General features: G+C 40.5%; 1 protein-coding gene across 5 annotated transcripts in view; it reads right to left on the minus strand.

The window, feature by feature from the left end:
• itgb4 (integrin, beta 4) overlaps positions 1–403 on the minus strand; it is a 28,030-nt gene extending 27,627 nt beyond the window's left edge. For all 5 annotated transcript variants that reach the window (XM_061230841.1, XM_061230840.1, XM_061230839.1 and 2 more), the window contains exon 1: positions 13–403. The gene's annotated coding sequence lies outside the window, so the exon portion shown is untranslated. The remainder of the gene's footprint in view (positions 1–12) is intronic.
• Between the last annotated feature and the right edge of the window lie 7,835 nt (positions 404–8,238).

The raw sequence follows: 8,238 nt of genomic DNA on the forward strand, positions 1-8,238 counted from the left end.
GAGCTCACAAACCTCTTAATGCTCAGGCTCCCAATCCTGATCCCAAAGTCCAAAAAAAAAACCAGGGAAAAGAAGTAAATCCCTTATCTCTTCCTCTGAAACTTCTGACAACTCAAGGGCGGCGTATCCAGTCTCCACCTGTTTCAAACAAACTTTCTTTACCTAGTCGTCCCTGAGATTTTTTTCTGCACAGCAACGTTAAACAAAAGGGAAAACAGAATCCTTGTTTTTTCTTCTTTCTTTCTATCCTTCTTTCTTTTCTTTCTTTCTTTCTTTCTTTCTTGCCTGTATGTACTGCTGGTTACTGATCAAATATTGACTTTTATCCCCTTCTGCCTCTGAGTGGATTTCAGCGTCTGAGTGTGTATGCGTGTGCGGCGTCTTGTAGTGCAAGAGGCACCGAGAGCAGTGTAAGCTGGGAAGCAGGGTGCGTGAGTGTGCACTGTTATTTGACCCCTCCTACAACTTACACTCACGTGCTCCTTCAACACAGGTGAGCAGAACTTCTCTCTCTCTCTCTCTCTCTCTCTCTCACTCACACTCTCTATCTGTTTTCAACTGTCAAAATTGCAGAAGACTGGGAGAAAATCTTTCCTGTTAATTTCCCCTTCCTCCATTCCTTTTACTGTGGCTCACCTGAGTGGGCTTGAGAGAAACAGGCCTAAACTTTGCCCCTTTAACCCAAACTCTGCTTTATGGAACAAAAAGCACAGGCCTATCTTCAGGAATACAAAAATACATCTGTCCGTGGCTCTCTCTCAAACAAACACACACGTGTAAACACACACATAGACATACAGGCATTCATTCTTTCATGCATAAATGGACATATAAATACACAAACATCTTTACTCGATTGGGGTCATAAGATGGCACACACAGAGTTGAAGCCACAGACGTAGACTCAGTGGGCACTTTATTAGGTATTTATTTTTACTTATTTATTTATTTATGTACTTATTTTTTTGTAGCCTGCAGTAGCCTATCCACTGACAGGTTTGATGCATTGTGTGTTCAGGGATGCTCTTCTGCATACCACTGTTGTAATGCGTGGTTATTTGCGTTACTGTCACCTTCCTGTCAGCTTCGACCAGTCTGGCCCTTTTCTCAGAACTTTCTCATTAACAATACATTTATGCCTGCAGAACTGCTGGTCACTGGATGTTTTTGTTTTTCCACACCATTCTCTACAAACTCTAGTGACTGTTGTTTGTAAAACGTCACTTAGATCACATTTCTTCCCAATTCTCACATTTGGTCTGAGAAACAGCTGAACCTCTTGACCACATCCGCATTCTTTCATGCATTTAGTTGCTGCCACATAATTGGCTTATTAAATATTAGCATTAACTAGCTGGTGTACAGGTCTACCTAAGAAAGTGCACACTGAGTGTATACAGTACCCCCCAAAGCTTTGGTCACACATTGCCCTTTTCAGCTTTTTCCTATTAATGCTTTATTTTCTTTGTTTGTAATCAAACAATTCATATGTGGTCAAAGTGCAGATTCTCAGCTTTTATTAAAGGGTATTTTTATACATAAATATTGGTTTCACCATGTAGTAATTACAAAAAAATAGTCATGTTTTGTATTTGGTTGCTATATTGTTTGCGTGCCATGACTGCCTGAAGTCTGTGACATATCAACATCACCAGAGTCTGAATATCGTATTTTCAGGTGATACAAAGTGATACAAAAATTACACCAAAACCGTATGGAACACATTTGTTGTCTGAATGGCTTTATGTCATCAAGGGTCCAAGGCATCAGATGAGCCTCAAACCATCGTGCTGCTGCCAGATATGCTGTAGATACTACAAGGGACATTTCTCCTGATTCATTTTCCTGTTGAACTCAATGGAAGAATTACTGAGACTCCCTCCCCTCGGTTGGCTTTCTGGCGGGCGGTCAGAAACCCAGAGCTGTGCCTGAAAACAGGGCATTACTCGGCTGCAGGGACACAGTCATGCCAGCCAGCCCTGATGCCCTCCCCCTGGAGAGGGCTCTCCGTTCTGCCAGACAATTCCGTCTCCCTGGAGGAGGGATCCAGTGTTACTGCAGGAGTCTCATATGTTATATTCATGTTCTACAGTGAACAGCCGTTCTGTGGTTAGAGTTACAGTACAAATTGTAAATAGTCTAGAGAAGACGCACCCCATATATGGCACGCCAATGCAAGAAAACAATCAGCACAGACAGCATTAGCCTTTTCAAAATTTCCGATTCTGTCATGAGCATATCAGTCATTTATGTCAGTACCTGGACAAAAACAATTGCTTGAAGGGCTGTACATGCCTTGTCATGCTGTTAACTCTGATAAATCCTACTACTCCAGGTATGTAACCTCCAACCCTAACCAGGTGTCTCACTTTCCCTGCGGAATGAGGTGTTTTTTTTTGAGGAGAGTGGGTTTGGTCTGCTCCAGTGAGGAGAACTACACACAGTGTAGATGTCACAAAGACATGCACTGATAAGGGAAATATCAGAGATCAGAGGATCCGCACCTCCCAAAGAGAGTCTGAATGGCCTACCACACAATGAAGCATGTATGAGTCAGAGGTTAAATGATCATTTCCTTCAAAAAGTTGGATCCAAATCTGCTATTAAAAAAACGCACACCCGGACCAGAAATTAATTTTCCAAACAAGAACAATAGTGACATTGTCATCCCACTCCTCTCCTGTGTTTTGCCCTCAGAGAAATAGTCACCTAAAGCACCTCTTATGGGTGCTTTTTATTCCAATCTTACTATTTATGGAACAAAAGAAAGAAAGAGAGAGAGAAAGAGTGAAAATTCTCTGTTTCTTATTCAGTCGGAGACAGGTTTTGTTGGTGTTTTGTTCTTTCCTGTACATGTGACCAACTCCCTGATGTGCAGGGCAGCCTACATGCGGGTGAGTGTTTAACATTGGCCCTTGTTGTTCCTGAAGTCTTTTTCACAAAAGTGGACAGAGCCATACCATCAAAGTCCAGAGCCTACCTTTCAGTGCAAGCTGAACAAAATTAACCCACAGCTTTGTTGTCAGCACTTTGGCTGAGATCACAAAAAAATAGCCTGCTAGTCTTATTGAGAGATTAAGTGTACGACTAAAACATTCTGTGCCGTGCGTATTTGGAACATTGTGTAAAACTTTCAAACCACACCCCCAGTGGTTGCTGTACCCTGTACTGCTGAGGGTGAGATATTAACATGTCATTACATTACATTATAGTAATTTAGCAGATGCTCTTATCTGGAGGGACATACAATAAAACAATGTCATAGCCAGGAACAAACAAGATATGACAGATGTACTTCCAAAGACTGAGGTCTGCAGGACATCCTGAAATCCCTTTTTTATCTCAATGCATTCATCACATCTCACACTCACAAATGCGTGAAACTAATAAACAAAATCAGGACGTTCTTATCTGACTGCCCCTTCCCTTACAGGAGCCCTTCCTGGAGTGTGGAGTTGTGTGTGTTAAACGTCCCTCACGCAGCCAGCGTAGAATACCCGACAACCCACAGCACCCGTACCGCACCCCAGCCCCACCCCCAGCCCATCCCATCTCTGAGTAGGTTAACAGCACATATAACATCTTTGCATGTTCAACAGTCAAACTATGAGATGTATGCATACAAATCAATATTGAACAAAAATACGCCTTGGTATGCTACTATGACCATCATAAAGAGAAAAAAACGAAAAACGTAACAAATAAAAACAAATAAAAAAGTTTAAATGAAACATTATCGGTGGAGCAGGTGCACGGTAGCACAATAACAAAACTGAAGACAAATATGTATATTTGAAATATGTATCTTCAGTGCTAAACGTATATGACCGCGTGTTAGTATATAGGCTACGTTAAATTAAGTTTATAGTGAACTTGAAATTGAAGTTGAATGTACTCCAATATGTCGTTCGACATCTCATTGGTGAAACGAAATGAAGGCAATGATTTTACAAAAACATTACCAAGGAGGTTTGTAAAAAGAAATATTACATGAAACCATACCAATAGCCTACTACATAATATACATTTGATTCGATAGTGGTCTACATATATTTTATGCACAATTATATAGGCTACAACTGAGACACCAAAAATTCCAATGTATGTGCTCAAATAACTTACTTACAGTTGAAAGAGTCCCGTTATTTGTTTGTCTTTGATGAATTGTTGAAAAATGCATGCGCCGTTTTGAAACGCATTGCTATTGAGTAAATATCTATCTATGTAATTTCAGAGTAGCATACGACACACTTTTCTGAGGAAAGTCCAAATCCTGCTTGAACTTTTCAAACATGCACTTTCCCTCTCTCACTCCTAACTTCACTCTCTATATCGCGCTCTCTGCGGCCCCGCTCCCAAGAATTTCCATGACAATCGCTCACGTTCTTAGATCACTGAATCTATTCAGACGTCTTTGTGTGGACACTTTTCGACGGGCTGAAAGAAACAACTTTACAAATAACTTCCCGTTAACAATGTCACAGAACATCAGATAAAAAAATGAAACGATAAAAATCAAATATAGGACTGAATAAAATATCGTGACATGACGATGTGAATGGCGCGATAGTATTGAAAAATTAACATTGCTTTTGGTGGGGCAGTTGTACCCTGTCTCTGATTCCCATACAAACCTTTCTGTCCCTTACTACTATTATTATTATTATTATTATTTTTATTATTATTATTATTATTAATTTTTATTTTATTTTTTAGATTTTAGTTTTTTTATAAGCATTTTATTTTCCTTTGCAATGAATATTGTTTTGTAACCTCAGCATTAATGGCAATAAATTGAGACATGGACTCAAACGGTTTTTTATTGATGATTCTGAGAACTAAGCCAATTTTTGGCCTATTTTTTGTAAAGAGCTGTAAAAAGCCAAATTATTATCTCGATGACAAATAATCCACTGTAGTCAAATAAGAGTTAATCTGTTCACCCACACTTGTGGTGAGTGAGGCTTGTGTCATGAGTGTACAGTATGAATATGGTGGAGGGGAGCGGTCAGGACCTGTTCAGCAGACTCAGTGGGTTGTGATTCATCCGGAGCTCCTTTTGAGCTGACTTGTAAAGGTGGGACAGGACAGGACAGGGCAGGGCAGGGCAGGGCAGGACAGGGCTGCCATGTAGGTACATATAAACTCATAAAAAAAGAATAGCCTGCAGGTTACAAAGTTCCAAAACCCAGAACAGGTAGCAAAGGCACTAGCAGATCTAGAAAAAAGGTAAAATCATTCAAACTGATATCACCCACATCCGCAGATAAAGCACTTTTTGGTAATATCCTCCTCTGGTGTCTACAGCCTATAGACACGAGTAGCTTAATTAGAAAACAGGGTGAGAGCAGAGCAAGCAAGACACAACAAGTATGCAATGAGATCACAAGAGCGCCAGAGAGACTACTTTTCCTGGAGCAATGAAAATTTACCTTGCTTTATTAAAAATGAAAATATCGAAATGGGAAAGGTGATGCGTTTAAATTCTATATAATACACACAAATGGCTTAAATGAGCTGGTCTGATTTGTGAAACAGGGGTCTGGAGGAGAAATGCAAGATGGAGAACAGATAGCAAGAGGTCAGAGCTGCTCATCTTCATGGCAAATTTTACTGTGCAACCCTTTTTTTCTGTCTGTTAAACCTGTATGTGCCCAAAAGCACAATGGAACGTTTTTCTTTTTCTTCAAAAAAACAAACCTGACATCCCAGTCAGTCTTTCCAAATCTGACAGAGTGTATTCAGACAGGAGGAAAGGAACATGAAATCAGGCCAGGTGAACACAGGGAATGCCATTCTCTGCCCATTTTCCCTTCGCATTTGGACACAAGACTGAGGATAGAACTGAAACAGAAATTGCCCACATCTGTTCTCAAAAGCCTATAATTTTTGGTTTCCCTGTGTTTTGTCTAAGAAAACGGTGAGAATGTAATCAAAAATGTTAATTGGAGCATCCCCCGGTAAGAATTTTTAAACCACTATAAAGTATCACCCCCAAGCCCTTTGACAGTTGGAAACTTTAATATCTCTATGTAAAAGGGTATAGCTGCCTGCATCACAAAGCAGGACTACCGAGTTTGTTGGATAACAGTAAAACCTGGAACATCTCTCTTTACTTCAGTCTGTGTTCCAGATTTGGATGTGTTCGAGCTTTTGCTCAGTGCAGTTATCCAGCTAACGTGGTAATGCTGATTTGTGATACTGGCCCCGATAGGTCTCTAGTGTTTGCGTTTGGACACTCAAATACATGTACGCGCATTACCTTACCGCAGCAACTTCGTGCCAGAGGTCTCTATCCCAGTAGACCCCAACCCTGGTCCCGGAGCTACAGGGTCTGCTTGTTTTCCTTGTTATTCTGTACTTAATTAATCTATTAGAGCAGTTGATTACACAGCTATCTCACCCCACCTGGTTACCTGGGTCTCAACAGGTTATTGATTTTACGGTGAAAACAAAAACCAGCAGACCCAGAAGCTCTCCAGGACCAGGGTTGGAGGCCACTACCCTATCAATACCTACTACTTCATTACCATTCCACACACAATGTAAAATAGACTTAAATTGGCACTGCTGACACAGCACTCAAAATTAAGATTACAACAGCTCGTCCATGTTGACGAATCAACCAGCAGATTTACAGCGCAATTTGATCACTCACTGTGGTCAAAACCACTCACAGATGCTGGTCTGAGCAATGCAGGGCACACCTTCACCACTGGGTACTCATAGCAAACACAAGCACATCCATCTCAGCCTTTGTTTGGGTCTGTAAACAGGGCCATGACTGACAGGCGGACAAAGACCCTGACGTTTTCAGTCTCAGAGGGTCATTGTCTAATGAAAAGAAAATTGCATATACACTCACCGAGCACTTTATTAGGAACATTTTTACTTCATTACACCTACTTATTCATGCAATTATCTAATCAGCCAATTGTGTGGCAGCAGTGCAATGCTACAATCATGTCGATATGGGTTGGTTAATGTTCACAACAACCATCAGAATAGAATTTTTAAAATATATGATCTAAGTGACTTTGACCATGGATTGATTGTTGGTGGCAGACAGGGTGGATTGAGTATCTCAGAAACTGCTGAGCTCCAGGGAATTTCACGTGCACTAATGTCTAGTTTGCAAAGAATGGTGCAAAAAAAGAAAAGAAAAAATCCAGTGAGCAGACAAATGCCTTGTTAATGAGACGTCAGAGGAGAATGGCCAGATTTGTCAAAGCTGACAGGAAGGAGACAGTAACACAAATAACCACACATTACAACAGTGGTCTGCAGAAGAGCATCTCTAAACACACAACACATCATAACTCATAACATAAGTGGATAGGCTACAGCAGTAGAAGTCTAAAATATAAGTCTAATAAATACCTAATAAAGTGTTCACTGAGTGTAAATGATAGAACACGCTCCAAAATACTTTTTAGCACTACAATTAAAATCCTGTTGTCTAAATCCCAATACCTTATCAACTAGATTAAATTGCCTGAAAAATGGTTCTCTCCCTCTCCACTTTGTGAGCGTTCTGGGACAAAATGGCTGCCGTGCATCACCCAGGTGGGTGCTATACATTGCTGGTCGTTGAGGCGAGTTCCCCTCGTCACTGTAAAGCACACGTAGAGGAAAGTCCTATACAAATGCAATGCTCGAAATTCACTATGTGTCTGAGTTATCCTCTTGCTCAACTTGGATGCCTGTGGCACGTCACAGAGGTCAGCTTGAATCTCATCATTGGTTATATTGAAACCAGCTGTGCAGATCACAGCAATGGGGAGAGTAAATGAAATGCCCACCTGGTCAACACATGCATTTTCAAACTGCAGGAGACCAAGGTACCAAGCATTCTTCTGTATTGATCAATCATAAATCATGCATGCCAGAACACAAAGCCAGCAAGACAAAGTCTGGAAACACTTCTTTCACCTACTCTTCATATAAACCGTAAAAAGAAATATGGAAGATATGATGCAATTTAATCAATTTGATGTCATCATAGCCTCAATGATTAGTATTTGTTGTTTACATTTACCTTTTTGTATATAGTGCTATAAACCTTAGGCCAAGAAAGCAATGTAAATGTTAAGCAGTACAATTGGGTTTTGAAATGTCCCAAATAACTTTGCTCTTTGAAGCAGGGATTTATAATTCAGTTTAAACTTTGCGGATACCATTGGGTTTTGTACTTTGGTTTTCCTTGGTGTTTTGTCAAGTTCCCTGGGAGACCAAATT

This window comes from Conger conger, chromosome 2, assembly GCF_963514075.1.
Source record: "Conger conger chromosome 2, fConCon1.1, whole genome shotgun sequence".
Classification (NCBI taxonomy): Eukaryota; Metazoa; Chordata; class Actinopteri; order Anguilliformes; family Congridae; genus Conger; species Conger conger.